At 39.9% G+C, this 18,377-nt stretch overlaps 1 protein-coding gene and 1 long non-coding RNA gene across 5 annotated transcripts in view; one reads left to right on the top strand and one right to left on the bottom strand.

Annotated features, from left to right (window-relative positions):
• The window catches only part of LOC132418504 (uncharacterized), a 330,667-nt gene that overhangs the window by 152,157 nt on the left and 160,133 nt on the right, over positions 1-18,377 (bottom strand). The window contains exon 3 of the long non-coding RNA XR_009518004.1: positions 3,320-3,408. This is a non-coding gene — a long non-coding RNA (uncharacterized lncRNA). The remainder of the gene's footprint in view (positions 1-3,319; positions 3,409-18,377) is intronic.
• GRIA3 (glutamate ionotropic receptor AMPA type subunit 3) overlaps positions 1-18,377 on the top strand; it is a 288,864-nt gene that overhangs the window by 119,153 nt on the left and 151,334 nt on the right. The window lies entirely within an intron of this gene.

The raw sequence follows: 18,377 nt of genomic DNA, 5'->3' as shown, positions 1-18,377 counted from the left end.
AAGAGGCTTGTCCTGGGCCTAGGTTGAGTAAGAGAGTCAATCTCCAACCTTTGTCAGTTCATTCCCTTGTCCCCTTCTAGCCCTACACTCTTCACTTCCCATCCATTACCTCTACTAAGCCTGGGCTCTCCCTCCTGAATCACCCATCCGTGCTAACCATCTAAAGTGTGGTTCTCAGCAGATACATAATAAGGACCAGACTAGTGCTTCTTAAATTGTTATGTGATTACAAATCACCTGGGAACCTTGTTAAAATGCAGATTCTGATTCATTTAAGTCTGACGTGGGACCTGAGAGTCTGCATTTTTTTTTTTTTTTTTTTTTGCGGTACACGGGCCTCTCACTGTTGTGGCCTTTCCCGTTGCAGAGCACAGGCTCCAGACGCGCAGGCTCAGCGGCCATGGCTCACGGGCCCAGCCGTTCCGCGGCATGTGGGATCTTCCCGGACCGGGGCACGAACCCGTGTCCCCTGCACCGGCAGGCGGACTCTCAACCACTGAGCCACCAGGGAAGCCCGAGAGTCTGCATTTTTAACAAGCAGCCTTGGTGATGACCAGTGTTGCTATCCATGGACCATACTTTATGCTGCAAAGGTGTCAGTACAGCATCTTTAGGATCTTCTATCATCAATATGCTCATCCAGGGGCCACACTTTAAGTAGCAAGAACACATACCATCTTCTGAATGAGCTACACCCAACTGTGCTGTTTGGAGAAAGAGATTGTGACCCCTCTTCTTAGCAGTTAACGATAGCATCCTTTTATATGGAGGCTAAAAACATCCTTTAGTGTAACCAGAGCTGTGCAGAGGGTGTGGCAAATCTGGACCTTGGCATAGACTATTTTTCTTGGGAGCCGGGTTACTTGAATAAGCCTTCCTGGGCACCCGCCCTGCTTCCTGAAGCCAACTGTGCAGGCCAAACTTATTTTGGGTCCAGCCACTCCATTCATAGCATCCACTTTCACAGTGGCTCTGGATGGCTGCTACTGCCCCATCACTCATGCTGTGATCTGCATCAGTGGTTAAGACAACAGAAACAGCTCCATCATCAAAGGCACAATCCATTTATTTCACGCTGAAGAAAACAATCTTCTATCCAAGTGGGGCCAGCTAAGTTCTGGGCAGTTGCCATAGCTTTAAGGTTATAGGAAATATGCCTTTTGCTCTATTTAGCTCCTCAGTGGAGAGCAATGTACCCCTTGAGGAGGCACCAGATGTCGTTAGCGCATCAATGCCATGCTGGACAGAGCATGTCTATTTCTCCTCTGAGGCACAAGTTGTATAACTCCTGGGGTTGTTAAAACAAAAATTAGCTGGAGAAATTCACCGCCTTGTTTCTCCCTCTCCCAAAGTAATTCCTAAACCCTTTCCCCTTCAGCATTGCTGCTGATTGTGTTCTTTGCTCAAAATAAACCTTAAAGAATATTTGTATTCGGCTTAAGGGGTGCTCTGTTACATTGATATTTCCAGAGCTAAACACTGCAGATGGGAAGGTTCCCCTAAGAAGATTCCAGAGCATTATGATGATGTGGTTTGATCCAAAATATAATCATGTTTTATGGCCTAAGGGGGTTGTCAAACAGTGTTTTAAAAACACGCTGGCAAATTTAAGAAGGTTTTAAAAGTAGGCCTACTTGAGGATCCAGAACGGTCCCACACCTACACTCCCTGGTGGCTGCATGGGCACGAGTCTTGCTGGACTGGCCCATTGCTGGCTCTGGTGGAGTCTCCCAGCTAAAGAAATGTTTATCATTAAGTGTTTCCCTCTTGTCCACTGCCAGTGCCCTCCTAAGCTGGTTACTTACCTCTTCTGGAGAGTTTAATAAATACTTTCATCTGCACAGGACTCTAAAACTCCACTTTTCCTTCCAAATGATATGTAAGACCTAGCACACTAGCCAGTGGGATCAAATTCCCAGCCAAGAGGAACTCACTTAGCCATTTTGATATGTTCTGTCACCGAGCACTTTGCCTAAATGAACACAGAAGCTTTCTGGGCATGGTTGACTAGTCCCTCCACTAACCCAATCATTTAATGACTAGCTACATGGCTCCTAATTAGATTTATTTTATTCAAATAAATTTTTAGCCGTTGCAATTCCCCAACAGTTCATGACTAGGGTAGGCATCGTAACTCTAAGTGATTCAGGACTCTCCCTCTGTAAACCTCCCAGATTCTAGTTTGCTGAAGCACTCCTAAATTCAGTCATAGCCATATGCTTGTCCTTTGCAACTAGTTAACAGTTGAGTAGATCTTGTGGCTAAATGAAGCCACAAGGCCATGACTTTGATGTCTTCTTGGGCCAATTAGCTTTCCTCTAGTCCACAGGTCCAGACTTTTTCCTCCATCTTGGCCAGGCAACGTTCTTAGTAATCTGTACCATCGGTGGCAAAGGAGGCTGGGCCCAATAGTGGAGCTGACTTTGTTTACATCTCTTTGCTTTATGCTCATAGCTGTAGCCAAAGGATCAACTTCCAAGTGAAACACTAATTAGGAACCATGAGGGTAAGTGAGCAGAAATGTTTAGAAAGAAGTTTTCTCTATCTGTCCCTCTTTCAGGTTATCTTTCCTTTTCTATCAGTCCTAGCCTCCAATTGCCTATTATCAGAATAGAATGTTCTTGATCTACCTTCCAAACTGTCTGACAGTACCTATTTATACAATCCTAAGGAATCCCTCAAAATAGAATACTGAAGAAACTGAGTCCCAGAATGGGAAAGGAACAACCACATGCTCATCCAATTTAATAAGCCTCTCAAGGCTTTCTTAGAAGATAAATCCTAGATTGCAAGCAAGTTGAAACGTTTATAATACCTCCTCTGAACTTTATCCTATGGGCAAAGAAAAACTTTTGAAGATTTTTGAGAACGAGCATGGCTATTACATAATCAAGAGTGAGAAGGTTAAAGCCGGTCTTAGTGAGCAGCTTGGATATAAGGGGAAGGACTGTTGCAGTAGCCCAAGAAAATACCAATAATTACTTCAAAATAACTGGTAGTAATGGGAATGTAAAGAAGGGGGAAGACACAGAAAGGATGAACTAATTTGACTTCATGTTTGCCTAGGGCAATGGAAGAGTCAAAGATAATGCTCAGATTTGATAACTGGGAAATTTGACAGAAATAGGGAAATCAGGAAAAAACAGCTGCTTTGGAGGCAGAGGGCATCTGAGACAGAGTGAGAAATAAGGACACAAGCAGTGATAAAACCCACCCAGTCTAGTAACTCCAGCTCTGCTCCCAAGGTGGTGATTAACTGATGAGAGATATGCCATTATCCAGAGAACTCTGACTGTGTTTCTGTTAAGCATTCACTTACGGTTGACTGCACAGCATGCATCCTAGTGGGCCTGAAAAGTCCTGGGGTGCCTTCTGGTAGTTATACAGCAATGTGTTCTAGAGTCCTCCCTGTCACGGAGAAACATTTAGAAAAATGAATGATTTCATCTTTCCTGGGCAACTACACATATCAGAGTAATTTCAGCCACTGATGAGGAAAAAAAAGAATATGAGCTTCGAAGCCAAACCTGGGTGTAGATCCCAGCTCCGAAATTTACTAGTTATGTGCTTTTATTCATAAACCTGTACCTCTCTGAGACTCAATTTCCTCATCTGTTAATTGGGGATAACTACCTATGCTTAGGGTTGTTGGGAGGATTAAATGTAATAATGTGTATAAATGCCTTAGCACAGTGCCCAGTCCAAAGTAGGCATTCAATGAATGCCTTTATACTTTATACTTCTGTCCCAAACTTGACAGTGGAAGGAAAGGGGGTTTAACATAAAATATGAGTAATGAGAATGAAAAATTTATACATAACAGTACCAAAAAACTCTATTATTCCAACAATGATTTAAAGGTGTCACACCATAACCCCTGAGAGACAATGGTCACCCCCTGTTGCCTAAGTTTCTCAGACTAATAGAGGAGGGTTGTGAGAGCTTGGGACCTTCATTTCCCTCCATCTCAATCAGGAGATCTGTTTGGTGAGATATGTTTTGAGCCGAGTCATCCTTTTTTTTTTCCTTTGCAACAATGCTCTTTATTGCTATATTTTTTAAATTAATTTTTATTGGATTATAGTTGATTTACAATGTTGTGTTAGTTTCTGCTGTACAGCAAAGTGAATCAGTTATACACATACATATATCCACTCTTTTTTAGATTCTTTTCCCATATAGGTCATTACAGGGTATTGAGTAGAGCTCCCTGTGCTATACAGTAGGGTCTTATTAGTTATCTATTTCATATATAGTAGCGTGTATACTTGAGCTGAGTCTTAATGAATGAGGAGAGGTTTATGTTATGGGAGGGAGGCTTTTCTAGGTGTCAGGGGCAGCCAGAGTTAATCACTGGAGACTGAAGATGCTGGAGAGGGCTGTGCCCTGACGAGGATGAGCTAAGCCATGCGTTTGAAGCCTGTATAGATTAGAGTGGGCCCCGGTAGCAAATGGGAGTCCCAGCTAGATTTGAGGAGGAAGATGTGCTCTAATACACAAACTTACTTGTGGAATCTTGGGCTCCCCTATGCAAAAGTATTGAAGGAATGAGCAGAGCCCTTAAGGAAGTCACAGAAGTCTTGTAGGCAAATCTACAAGGGATATTCATAATGATTTTCCTGTTGGCTTTTTTTTTTTTTTTTTTTGCGGTACGCGGGCCACCCACCGCTGTGGCCTCTCCCGCTGCGGAGCACAGGCTCCGGACGCGCAGGCTCAGCGGCCATGGCTCACGGGCCCAGCCGCTCCGCGGCATGTGGGATCCTCCCGGACCAGGGCACGAACCCGCGTCCCCTGCATCAGCAGCCGGACTCCCAACCACCGCGCCACCAGGGAAGCCCTTCCTGTTGGATTTTTACTTTTACTCAATACCAAAACGAATCTTTATCCAGAAAACACAACTGAAACATCATTCTACATTAATATTGAAAGTTAAAACACGAAAAGCATTGTGGTTATATTCAAGTTGAGATCTACCCCCGGGTAAACCATTTTCTCTCTCTGGACTTCAGTTTCTCATTTCTACAATGCAGAGATTGGGACCATCACTAAATTGTGGCTCTCGTGTTTGAGAATTCTAAGAGACTCACGAGAATTCTGGACACCTGAGACAACCTAACTTCTTTGCAGCTTAGGCAAGATTCAGTCACTCTTCCTGGAGCCCAAGGCCTGCACAACATGAAACATTAGCCTGTAAGCCTCTCCATACTTCTGAATCCACTCTCATATCCCCACTGGAAAAACTCAATTTAAAGAAAACAACTAATTAAAATGAGTTGATCTTGGTGATGTCTTTAGATGTGTCTTTCCTTTTTTAGTATGGGGGAAGGCATATGAAAATTCTTAACCTACCTTGTAAGTTTTGCACATCCCACTTTGGATGTTTCCCAAACAGTTTTTAGACTACAGTATTAAGTCAAAGGAAACTTTTTTCCTCAAGGGAAAAGTGTGTTCTCCATTGTCCTCAGGACTGTATATTTCACCCCTCTGTTTCCTCCAGGCTAAAGCTTGACCTTAATATTACCTTTGACAGTATCAGGATCAAGAAGCCTCAGCGCTCCAGCAGGCAGAATAAGCCACAGTCGTTTGCAGTCAGATCCAGACCCCTTTAATCTTTGACATAAACTCACCCCCACTTTCCGCGGCCTTTCTTTATTTCTGTTAGTCATCATCCACACCTCCCCCTCCCCGAAGCTCAGAAATGTTAAGAGGTTTGGTTTGGCCTTGCTTTCTCAAAATTGAGAATACTGAAGAATGTTTCCAGATAAGTTACTTTCCTGATATGAAGCCTTTTGCTTAATGGAAAGCAAGCACATATTTTCTGAACTCAAGTCCCAGCTGGGTCAATTCACTTTACTACTCTATACACACAGGCCACCATGTAAATACTGTGTACAAAGGGAAGCCCAGGATGTGAAAGCTCAATGCAAAATACACCCACTTCTGGGAACCGACTCGCAGTTCTCCCCTGCTGAAGGAGGGGTAGCAGGGTGAGGAACCATCTTCATAATCGTGGCCACTAGGTTCTATTCGGAATAAATCAGACCTGGGAAGAAGGTAAAATGTGGCTGACTGGTAGCACTTCTTCCCCCGACCTGTAAGTGGGGCCCCTTTTTAATCATGCATAAAGCCTTCTCCCCACCACCACACAACCAGGGCTGGCAAGTGCATTCTTTGCTTGAGATCTGCAGCCAGCTGTCTCTTCCAGGTGCCCGTAAAGTGCCTGCTGACACCCAGACTGCTCACTACTTGCTTGGCTGGCAGGTTCGGTCATGTGATCTGTGCTGAAAATTACTGATTTCAAGGGGATTAAAAGCCAAGTGAGGAAATGTTATATAAGAAACCCCATTAATGGGCATGATCAATCATCCCATGACATCTATTAACTGTGCAGCAGTCCACAGAGCAACTTTGAGATGACTCGTACCCTCTGTGAGTTTGCATTGCAGGTAGTCTATTCCAGGACAATTATCTACATACCAAACAGAAACGCGAAGAAACTGTACCCAAGCACTGCAGTAGCCCCTTTCATCCAAACTCCAGTTGCTCTCAGTTGTTTTTATTCTTTACTTTTTTATATCAGACGCTGTGTGGTTGAGGATCAAAAGGCTTGCCTCTTCTGCTTTTCCCAGACCTTAAGCAAACCTACTCCAGACAGTCTTTTAAATTTCCTTTCAGTTGACAATACAAAGCAAATTTACTTTCACTCAACGACACTGACATAACTATTTGGGTATACTTTCTCAGCTTATGGTGTGGAGAATGGGGCCACATAATTCACCAGCAGGGAGACAAAGTTCATAATGAAGAACTGGATGAAAAAGAAAAATGGAAAAGGCAGGATTACATGCACAGCTAGCTTCAGGGCCAACTTTAAACTTGACAAGTAGTTGGAAGTTGCCTCCTCTGTGGGATATTTGGAATCAGGAATACCTCAAGCTGCCAAACAATACTTGCCTACCTACTGTAGTCTACAATTTCTTCCATTACAGTTGCCCTTTTGCTTTAAGGCTTTGATCCTAATTTAAAGCATAAATTCTTCATGGAGGGGATCACAATGGAAGCTTTAATCAGTCATGGACAGTCTAGTATGAGTAAAGGGTTGGATTTGGAATAATGGAGGATTTGTATTGGGGGAAAGGAAAAGGACACAGAACTGGGACACTGGGGGCACTTTCTGTTCACTGACTCTACAAATTAGCTAAAGTCCCATCCTAATAATGCCGCTGCAAGGAAGAGAAGATTTGCAGAGGGTCAGCTCTTAATTAAAGGGGAACTTAAACAAACACAATTATGAGGAATGAAGACCTCAGGGAAATCTTAGTTTGCCATGGGTAAATTGGGCTGGGTGTGGATGAATATTTGTTTTTTATCCTGTTCCATAAAATCCACAGACTGACATCCACATGCAAACACAGAGGGTTTCTTGATCTTCCATCTCAAACTCCTCACACACAGAAGAGTTTCTGCACTAGCACGTCAAATTTAGACAATCACTATACTGATTTTTGTGGAAAACAAATATGTTTAAAACAAGTTAAAACAAAAACAAAACAAACAAAATGTGGATTCAAATGTGCTATGGGAATCTTTCCGTGAATTCTTTTTAAAGAAAAGTACATTTTGTAATAGGAATAATTGTATCCTGAAGTATTGCATTTGAGTTTAGGTTTTTTAAATATCAGTTTTTTTAGATATGGCAAAATATAACACAAAATAACTGAATTGGACTCATTATCTCTCTCTTTCTTCTGCCTCTTTTTGTGCTCTTCACTGTATCTCAGCAGTCACCTTCAGATTCCATATGTAGCTTCTGCCAATCACTTACCTTGCCACAATACACGAGAGAAATTTGTCTGAAATTCCATGGAGACCAAAGCAGTTGCAAGAAATGGAGAGAGTGGTTTGCATAGGGTTTGGGTTCAAAGCCCAGGTGAGCACTAGAATAAGATCAGGAGAGGAATTTGCATTTGCCTCCTTTCATCTCACATAATTTTTTGATGAATAAGAATATTAATTTCATAAAATGTCAAACTTCTGTTAATTACAGTATATCACAAACAACATTAAATGTCAAATAAACTGAATTAAAATATATGTGACATATATTACAGACAATATCATGAATATATAAAGACTCTTATAAATCAATAAGACATATATTCTAACATCACAATAGAAATCTGAATGAAGGAAATAAATGGGAAATTCTCAAAATAAGGCATAAATATGGACACAGAAATGAAAAAAGTCACGAACTTTACTAATAATAAAGGAAATGCTAACAAAAAAGAATCTTTTTATATTCCCCTATCAAATGGGCAAATATATTATTCAATGCTAGGCAGGGGGCAGAGAGACAAGTACTCTCATATTCTGCTGATGGGAACATGAAGTGGTACAACCTTTCTGGAGGGCAAATTGGCAATGTATATCAAAAGCCTTGAAAACGTTCACAAATGTTTGGCCTGACATTCCTACCTCTAGACATTTATCCTATGGAAGTAATTAGAGATGCTGTATGTCTGTTGTCATCACAGCATCACTCAATAGGTAGAGATTAGAAACAGTTGAAATGTTCATGTTGGGGAATGGCTAAATAAATTATAGTGTGTCTACCAGGGAGAGGGTGGTGGTGGTGAGATGAATTGGGAGACTGTGACTGACACATATACACTAATATATATATATATATATATATATATATATATATAATATATAACTAATAAGAACCTGCTGTATAAAAATAAAATAAAAATTAAAAAAAAACCAAAAATAAAATAAACACAATTACCTATAACAGTCTTCAACAAAGGATTCTGAAAGCTGTAATTATATAGTTAAGTACACTTGGAACTTTCCTGCATATTATGTGCATGTTATAAAAAAAATTACAGTATGTCTGATGGATGGAATATTGTGTAGCCATTAAAATCACATTCAAAAACATTTAATAACATAAGAAAATGTCCAAGATATAATGTTAAATTTTTTAAAAATAGGACACAAATTGTTCAATCCATTTTACTAAAATAAAAACTGTGCAGTATATTTATTTTAAATAGAATGGAAAGAAATACATCAAATGTTAACAGTGGTTATCCCTGAGCAAGAGTCACCCATACTTTTTTTTTTCATTTTTGTGTCTTCTCAAATGTCCAAAATGAGCACATGTGGATTTTGTACTTAGAAAAACACAGATGCTACCTCAGAAGAAGAAAGACATTTGCAAAGTGCTTTGAGTCCATTAGAGTCTGCTTCCCACACAATGTTCCCAGGTTCCTCATCTACCACAGTAAAAAGCAATTTGTAACCCTGGCCTGAGGCTTCCCCCTAGACTCTGTGCCTTTGTCTGCTTATTTCTGGATGGTATATAGCCCTTCTTGAATCATGCTTTTCTTACCCAGAACTTTACTGCCAGTCATGAAGGACACCTAAGTAAAGAGACCTGCTTCCATAAACCTCATTTGTATTGGGTAGCCATTACAATAGGTCAGTGGTTCTCAACTCTGACTGTACATGGGAATCACCCAAGGAGTTCAAAATAAAGCAAAACAAAGCCAGAAATCACTTTCAGTGATACCGATTTAATTGGTCCAGGGTGAAGCTTGGACATCAATATTTTAAAGCTCCCAAGGTGATTATAATGTACAACCAGAGTTGAGAAACACAGAGGTAAGTGAAGATACAGAAAAAGAGAGTAATGCTTTCTTCAGCTGGATTCAGTTGAGCAAGATAGGAAGGACTGACACTGACCCGTGGAGGATCTTTCACAGCACTGGCCCTGAAATACCCACAAGGTATCAGCTGTTCATCTGTTAATGCCATAGCCTAGAGATCATAAAGCACATCACCAACTTTGACATTCATTATCTGAATGACACCAGGAGATGGGCAGACCCCAAAACGATGCGAAACGTCCTCTTTTCCTTTCCTTCCAAACTCACTTGTGTTAAGGCCACCACTAAAAGGCAACTGTGTTAGCTGGAGGGGTAACACAATAAGCCACTAGCCATTCTTACGCCGGCACCTAGAAGAGGACAGAATGCTGAGAGAATGGGACATAGGACAAGGAAGTTTTGATGTGGGGAAGGAGGAAAGAAAAAGCCAGAAGTGGTGGTGATAGGTCCAGTTGGGGTATTGGGTAGACAGGGAACATCAGGTTCTTGTGTGGCATCAAGAAGATGAAAGGGCTCTGTCCACTTCGTAACACTGCCAAGGGCATCCTGAAATGAGACCCATAAAGTAGGCTTAGCAGCATCACATACTTGAAAGAGCACTAAATTGGAAGTGAAGAGACTTGCTTCTAGGGCCAGGTCTAGGGTGAGGCAAGTGAGGATACATTTGCACAACCCTGAGAAAGTGCCTTCTTGGGGGGTGGGGGTAGTGAGGATATGTTGGTCAAAGGGTACAAAGTTTCAGTTTTGCAAGACGAAGAAGTTCTGGAGATCTAAGGTACAGCATGGTGTACATTAACTACAGTTAACAATACTTTGTTATTGTTAACAATACAAAATTCTGTAGGACTTCTCTGAGTCATCTGTAAGAGTCCGTCTAGCCCGTAATGCTGTGATTCTATGACTAAAACATGCAAACCACAAGAATTTATATGGGTCATTTTGAGCCTCTCTTTTTCAACCTGCAAATACTGAAAAGGCAGTTTCTATCACAGGCCAATGGGACAAATATTGAATTACCCTCTGGAAAAGATCAATTTCCCTCTCTAGAACATTTCGAGAGGGTCACCAATCCCTCTGGGGGCTTTATGGAAGATTCCAAGAATTCTAGTCAGGCACAGAATGCTATAAATGCCAGCACTCCTGTGGAGCCCATTTGTCAATATCAGAGACCCCCATCATGTGGGGACTGCTAGAGACCCTGTCAGAAGTACAGATGGTGTGGCTCAGAGAGACCTGGTACAGGTTCATGAGGAACAACAGCTGTTGCTAGCCCTTGCTGGAAGACATAAAGCAGAAAGGAGAAAATTATCCTCAGCTATATTTCCTTGGGTGTCTTCGTTACCAACATCCATATGTCTATATCCTATTTCTTATTCTTCTGTGTTTTCAGATCAAATACTAAATTTCTTCAGCATAGAGCAGCTTTTCATTTTGTTTGTACATTGAACAAAATCCTGGCCTTTGTTCCCCCTGTGAAAATGATTTTGACAATTGTAGATTTGAGATTTGGGGGTTTTTTGGTATCCGCTGTCATTCCTGTCATGAGGTCAACCTAACAGTCACAGATTGAATTCCTTAGGAGTAGGTTCTGAGATGGAAATTTGCATGCAAAATTTTACTGGGGAATACTCTCATTAAAAACACTTGTGGGAACCAACAAGGACCTACTGTGTAACACACGGAACTCTATTCAATATTCTGTAATAACCTATATGGGGAAAGAATCTGAAAAAGAATGAATACATGAATATGTATAACTGAGTCACTTTGCCATACACCTTTAACTAACACAACATTGTAAGTAAACTATACTCCAATAAAATCAAAATTAAAAAAAAAAAACACACTTGTGGGAGGAAAAGAAGGAAGCAAGTTTGGGCAGAAGGAGAAGATGGTGCAGTCCTAACAAGACCTCAACCTACCCTTCAGGGAGCCCTGAAGTTGGGATGGCCCATTAGAGTTACCCCATTTGGAGTGAAGAGGTTATGCCTCGATTCCCCATAACAACCAGTCACTGGATGCAGGCTTCCCTGGGAAGGGAGTATTACTCTAAGCTAGGCAGCTCTCCTCGGCCAACAACTTTCCCAGAAGCTGAAGGAATAAGTCCTTTGGTGCTGAAGGGGAATCTGGGTGGTACAGCACAGCATCCCGACACTACCCATCACCAATATGGCCTCCTTGTTTAGCAAGAGTAGCCCAACAACCAGTCCAGCATGATTGGATTGGTCATAGCTGTGGCCCAACACTTCATCCATAATCACCTTGCCACTCCTCTACTGTCATGTTCCTATGTTATCTTGGTTGAATGCAGATGACAATCTAGCGTTCACCCAGTTACCTATGTGGTAACTCCCATTCTTTAAACTGAAAAAGAAACAGAAGTTGGACAGCAGCAGTGGTTTGGAGTCAGACTGAGAGAATTCGCTGCTCAAATAAAAGTAGCCTTCAGTATTGCAAAGCTGGGCGCATGAAAGCTCACACAGAGTAAGGGACAATTCTGAAGCTGCTAAAGCAGCAGGCATATTTTTCACAAAGCCAAGGCTTTGTTACACACCTCACCTTCTACAAGCACCAGCGCCTGCTTCTGCTCTGCCTCCAGAGTCAAACTTTTTTCTTTTTTTTCCTCCCTCACACTCATATTACTCTCTTTGGTCAGCTGTAACAGGAAACAGTCAAACTATAATAAATTAGGTATGAAAACAAATGAAAGCGCTTTTCTCTGTGGATTGCTCACTGACATGTACTGAACCGAGGTGACCATTTCTCCCCAGCGTTCTTGAGTACACAGCCACATGCCCTAGCAGACACAGAGAAACTCTTCATGGTAAGAAGATACTGCAGCGTCAAGCTACAGTTCTGACTTGCTCAGAAAGGCCCAGAAGGCCCCAGACCCAAGCTCATTAAGAAATCAGTATGCTTTTTCTATTTAATTTTTGAATAGGTAATACATCTACATGGTTCAAAGAACAAAAGTATAAAAAGATCTATAAAATCAGTGTTTATTAAGAGGCCTCGCCTTTGTGGCAGCAGGCAGCATAAAGAGGCAACACTCATTTGTCATCCATGTCTTCCAGGAGCTTACACGCTGAGAGGACAGCATGAGTTGTATTTTTTAATCTTTACTGCTTTTGTACTTACAGAAAATAATACCTGCTTCTTGTAAAAAATGAAAAAAAAAACCAAACATTACATAAATAAATGACAGTGCAAGTAGAAGTTCTTGGTAATTCTACACCTCCGAGGTAACTACTGACAATTCCTTCAATTTTTTTTCTATACACATACAAGTGTGTATTCTTTTTACAAAAATGGAACTACACTATAAATGTTATTTTGCAGCTTTTTTCTAACAGTATATTGAAAAAATGTTTTCTTTTGTTATATAGAGATTGAACTATCTTTTTAACAGTAGCATAGTATTCCATGTATATATGCTATAATTTATTTATCCAGTTCTATTTTGAATTTTTAAATGTCTGTTGTACAATTCTTCAAATTGGTTTCTCCACTGCTTGTAACTGATTTACCTTGACTTTACTCATCTCTGGAGAATTTATGACTAGTCAGTAATGGAAGCTTCGTGGAAGAGGCATCCACAAAGGTCTCTAGGTAGTAGGAGATGTCAGGAAAAGGGACAGACAGGTGTAATTGCCTTGAGTAGGTAACAATGAGAGCAGTGCATAAGTGGGAAAGACCGTCTACCAGATTTGAGCAAATGTGAAAATAGGGGAGAAATGGAGACAGGGCTGGGGTGAAGGGTTTTAAAAACAAGGGAGATAAAAGCAGGTTGGAATGGAATGAGTCTTGATACATGGATGGTGGGTTGTTATAGAGCAAAGGTTTTATGAAGAGAATTAACATGCTTTAGCTGAATCCAAGCTTGAAATTGATTAACAATATAATGTGGCTATTTAGAAGTATTAGCAATCCTAGGCTGCTAAAATAACAGCACCTATCCAAAGCAAGCAATAACCAACACTGGTTAAATCACATGTGAATTATCAGGATCAATAAAATATTGACAGATGTCCATAGGAGAGAGACAGAACAGCAAGGGAACCTATTATCATGTCATGAACTAATTGTTGAAGGACTGGGACATTTTTAGCCTGAAGAAAAGAAAGAAAACGGGAGATAGGCATATGCTGTTTTTAAAAATGTGAAGGACTGTCACATGGAAAAGGGGTTAAATTTGTCTCTTTGGTTCCAAAATGGTAGAAGAGGACTAACAAGCAGAGATTACAACAATGTAGGTTTTGACTCAACAGACAAAAACTTGTATTTTGCTAAAGGGTGTTTTTTTTTTTTATTTAACAAATTTATTGGAGTAAAATTGCTTTATATTGTTGTGTTAGTTGCTGCTGTATAAGAAAGTGAATCAGCTATACGTATACAAATATCCCCATATCCCCTCCCTCTTGCATCTCCCTCCCACCCTCCCTATCCCACCCCTCTAGGTGGTCACAAAGCACCGACCTGATCTCCCTGTGCTATGCAGCTGCTTCCCACTAGCTATCTGTTTTACATTTGGTAGTGTATATATGTCCATGCCACTCTCTCACTTTGTCCCAGCTTACCCTTCCCCCTCCCGGTGTCCTCAAGTCCATTTTCTACGTCTCTGTCTTTATTCCTGTCCTGTCCCTAGGTTCTTCAGAACCTTTTTTTTTTGATTCCATATATATGTGTTAGCATACAGTATTTGTTTTTCTCTTTCTGACTTACTTCACTCTGTATGAAGGTCTCTAGGTCCATCCACTTCACTACAAATAACTCAGTTTCGTTACTTTTTATGGCGGAGTAATATTCCATTGTATATATGTGCCACATCTTCTTTATCCATTCATCTGTTGATGGACACTAAGGTTGCTTCCATGCCCTGGCTACTGTAAATAGAGCTGAAATGAACATTGTAGTACATGACTCTTTTTGAATTATGGTTTTCTTAGGGTATATGCCCAGTAGTGGGATTGCTGGGTCGCATGGGAGCTCTATTTTTAGTTTTTTAAGGAACGTCCATACTGTTCTCCATAGTGGCTGTATCGATTTACATTCCCACCAACAGTGCAAAAGGGTTCCCTTTTCTCCACACCCTCTCGAGCATTTATTGTTTGTAGATTTTTTGATGATGGCCATTCTGACTGACGTGAGGTGATATCTCATTGTAGTTCTGATTTGCATTTCTCTAATGATTAGTGATGTTGAGCATCCTTTCATGTGTTTGTTGGCAACCTGTATATCTTCTTTGGAGAAATGTCTATTTAGGTCTTCTGCCCATTTTTGGATTGGGTTGTTTGTTTTTTTGATATTGAGCTGCATGAGCTGCTTGTATATTTTGGAGATTAATCCTTTGTCAGTTGTTTTGTTTGAAAATATTTTCTCCCATTCTGAGGGTTATCTTTTCATCTTGTTTATGGTTTCCTTTGCTGTGCAAAAGCTTTTAAGTTTCATTAGGTCCCATTTGTTCATTTTTGTTTTTATTTCCATTTCTCTAGGAGGTGGGTCAAAAACGATCTGGCTGTGATTTATGTCATAGAGTGTTCTGCCTATGTTTTCCTCTAAGAGTTTTATAGTGTCTGGCCTTACATTTAGGTCTTTAATCCATTTTGAGTTTATTTATATGTATGGTATTAGGGAGGGTTCTAATTTCATTCTTTTACATGTAGCTGTCCAGTTTTCCCAGCACCACTTCTTGAAGAGGCTGTCTTTTCTCCATTGTGTATTATTGCCTCCTTTATCAAAGATAAGGTGACCCTATGTGTGTGGGTTTATCTCTGGCCTTTCTATCCTGTTCCATTGCTCTATATTTCTGCTTTGGTGCCAGTACCATACTGTCTTGATTACTGTAGCTTTGTAGTATACTCTGAAGTCAGGGAGCCTGATTCCTCCAGCTCCATTTTTCTTTCTAAGAATTGCTTTGGCAATTCGGGGTCTTTTGTGTTTCCATACAAATTGTGAAATTTTTTGTTCTAGTTCTGTAAAAACTGCCATTGGTAGTTTGATAGGGATTGAACTGAATCTGTAGATTGCTTTGGGTAGTAGAGTCATTTTCACAATGTTGATTCTTCCAATCCAAGAATATGGTATATCTCTCCATCTGTTTGTATCATTTTTAATTTCTTTCATCAGTGTCTTATAGTTTTCTGCATACAGGTCTTTTGTCTCCTTAGGTAGGTTTACTCCTAGATATTTTATTCTTTTTGTTGCAATGGTAAATGAGAGTGTTTTCTTAATTTCACTTTCAGATTTTTCATCATTAGTGTATAGGAATGCCAGAGACTTTTGTGCATTAATTTTGTATCCTGCTAATTTACCAAATTCATTGATTAGCTCTAGTAGTTTTCTGGTAGCATCTTTAGGGTTCTCTATGTATAGTACTATGTCTTCTGCAAACAGTGACAGCTTTACTTCTTTTCCGATTTGGATTCCTTTTATTTCTTTTTCTTCTCTGACTGCTGTGGCTAAAACTTCCAAAACTATGTTGAATAAGAGTGGTGAGAGTGAACAACCTTGTCTTGTTCCTGATCTTAGAGGAAATGTTTTCACCATTGAGAACGATGTTGGCTGTGGGTTTATCATATATGGCCAGTATTATGTTGAGGTAATTTCCCTCTATGCCTACTTTCTGCACGGTTTTTATCATAAATGGGTGTTGAATTTTCTCAAAAGGTTTTTCTGCATCTATTGAGATAAATATATGGTTTCTCTCCTTCAGTTTGTTAATATAGTTTATCACATTGATTGATTTGCATATATTGAAGAATCCTTGCATTCCTGGGATAAACCCCACTTGATCATGGTGTATGATTCTTTTAATGTGCTGCTGGATTCTGTTTGCTAGTATTTTGCTGAGGATTGTTGCATCTATGTTCATCAGAGATCTTGGCCTGTAGTTTGCTTTCTTTGTGACATCTTTGTCTGGTTTTGGCATCAGGGTGATGGTGGCCTCGTAGAATGAGTTTGGGGGTGTTCCTCTCTCTACTATATTTTGGAAGATTTTGAGAAGGATAGGTGTTAGCTCTTCTGTAAATGTTTGATAGAATTCGCCTGTGAAGCCATCTGGTCCTGGGCTTTTGTTTGTTGGAAGGTGTTTAATCACAGTCTCAATTTCAGTGCTTGTGATTGGTCTGTTTATATTTTCTATTTCTTCCTAGTTCAGTCTTGGAAGGTTGTGCTTTTCTAAGAATTTGTCCATTTCTTCCAGGTTGTCCATTTTATTGGCATAAAGTAGCTTGTAGTAATCTCTTATGATCCTTTGTATTTCTGCACTGTCAGTTGTTACTTCTCCTTTTTCATGTCTAATTCTTTCGATTTGAGTCTTCTCCCTTTTCTTGAAGCCAGACTCTTTTCTTGAAGAGTCTGGCTAATGGCTTATCAATTTTGTTTATCTTCTCAAAGAACCAGGTTTTAGTTTTATTGATCTTTGCTATTGTTTCCTTGATTTCTTTTTCATTTATTTCTGATCTGATCTTTATTATTCCTTTCCTTCTGCTAACTTCGGGGTTTTTTTCATTCTTCTTTCTCTAATTGCTTTAGGTGTAAGGTTAGGTTGTTTGAGACGTTTCTTGTTTCTTGAGGTAGGAGTGTATTGCTATAAACTTCCCTCTTAGAACTGCTTTTGCTCTGTCCCATAGGTTTTGGGCTGTCATGTTTTCATTGTCATTTGTTTCGAGGTAATTTTTCATTTTCTCTTTGATTTCTTCAGTGATCTCTTGGTTATTTAGTAGTATATTGTTTAGCCTCCATGTGTTTGTATTTTTTACAGTTTTTTTCCTGTAACTGATATCTAGTCTCATAGCGTTGTTGTCGGAAAAGATACCTGATATGATTTCAATTTTCTTAAATTTACCAAGGCTTGATTTGTGATCCAAGATATGATTTATCCTGGAGAATATTCCATGAACACATGAGAAGAAAATGTGTTCTGTTGTTTTTGGATGGAATTTCCTATAAATATCAATTTAGGCCATCTTGTTTAATGTATCATTTAAAGCTCGTGTTTCCTTATTTATTTTCATTTTGGTTGATCTGTCTATTGGTGAAAGTGGGGTGTTAAAATCTCCTAGTATTATTGTGTTACTGTCAATTTCCCCTTTTATGGCTGTTAGCATTTTCCTTATGTATTGAGGTGCTCCTATGTTAGGTGCATAAATATGTACAGTTGTTATATCTTCTTGGATTGATCCCTTGATCATTATGTATGTCCTTCTTTGTCTCTTGTAATAGTCTTTATTTTAAAGTCTATTTTGTCCGATATGAGAATTGCTACTCCAGCTTTCTTTTGATTTCCACTTGCATGGAATATTGTTTTCCATCCCCTCACCTTCAGTCTGTATGTGTCCCTAGGTCTGAAGTTGGTCTCTTGTATACAGGATGTATACCGGTCTTGTTTTTGTATCCATTCAGCCAGTCTATGTCTTTTGTGCGAGCATCTAATCCATTTACATTTAATCCATTTACATTTACGGTAATTATCGATACTATGTTCCTGTGACCATTTTCTTAATTGTTTTGGGTTTGTTACTGTAGGTCTTTTCCTTCTCTTGTGTTTCCTGCCTAGAGAAGTCCCTTTAGCATTTGTTGTAAAGCTGGTTTGGTGGTGCTGAATTCTCTTAGCTTTTGCTTGTCTGTAAAGTTTTTAATTTCTCCATTGAATCTGAACGAGATCCTTGCTGGGTAGAGTAATCTTGATTGTAGGTTTTT

Source organism: Delphinus delphis, chromosome X (assembly GCF_949987515.2).
Source record: "Delphinus delphis chromosome X, mDelDel1.2, whole genome shotgun sequence".
Classification (NCBI taxonomy): Eukaryota; Metazoa; Chordata; class Mammalia; order Artiodactyla; family Delphinidae; genus Delphinus; species Delphinus delphis.
Note: the sequence above shows the minus strand (reverse complement) of the source record. Positions and strands in the feature narration are given on the sequence as shown.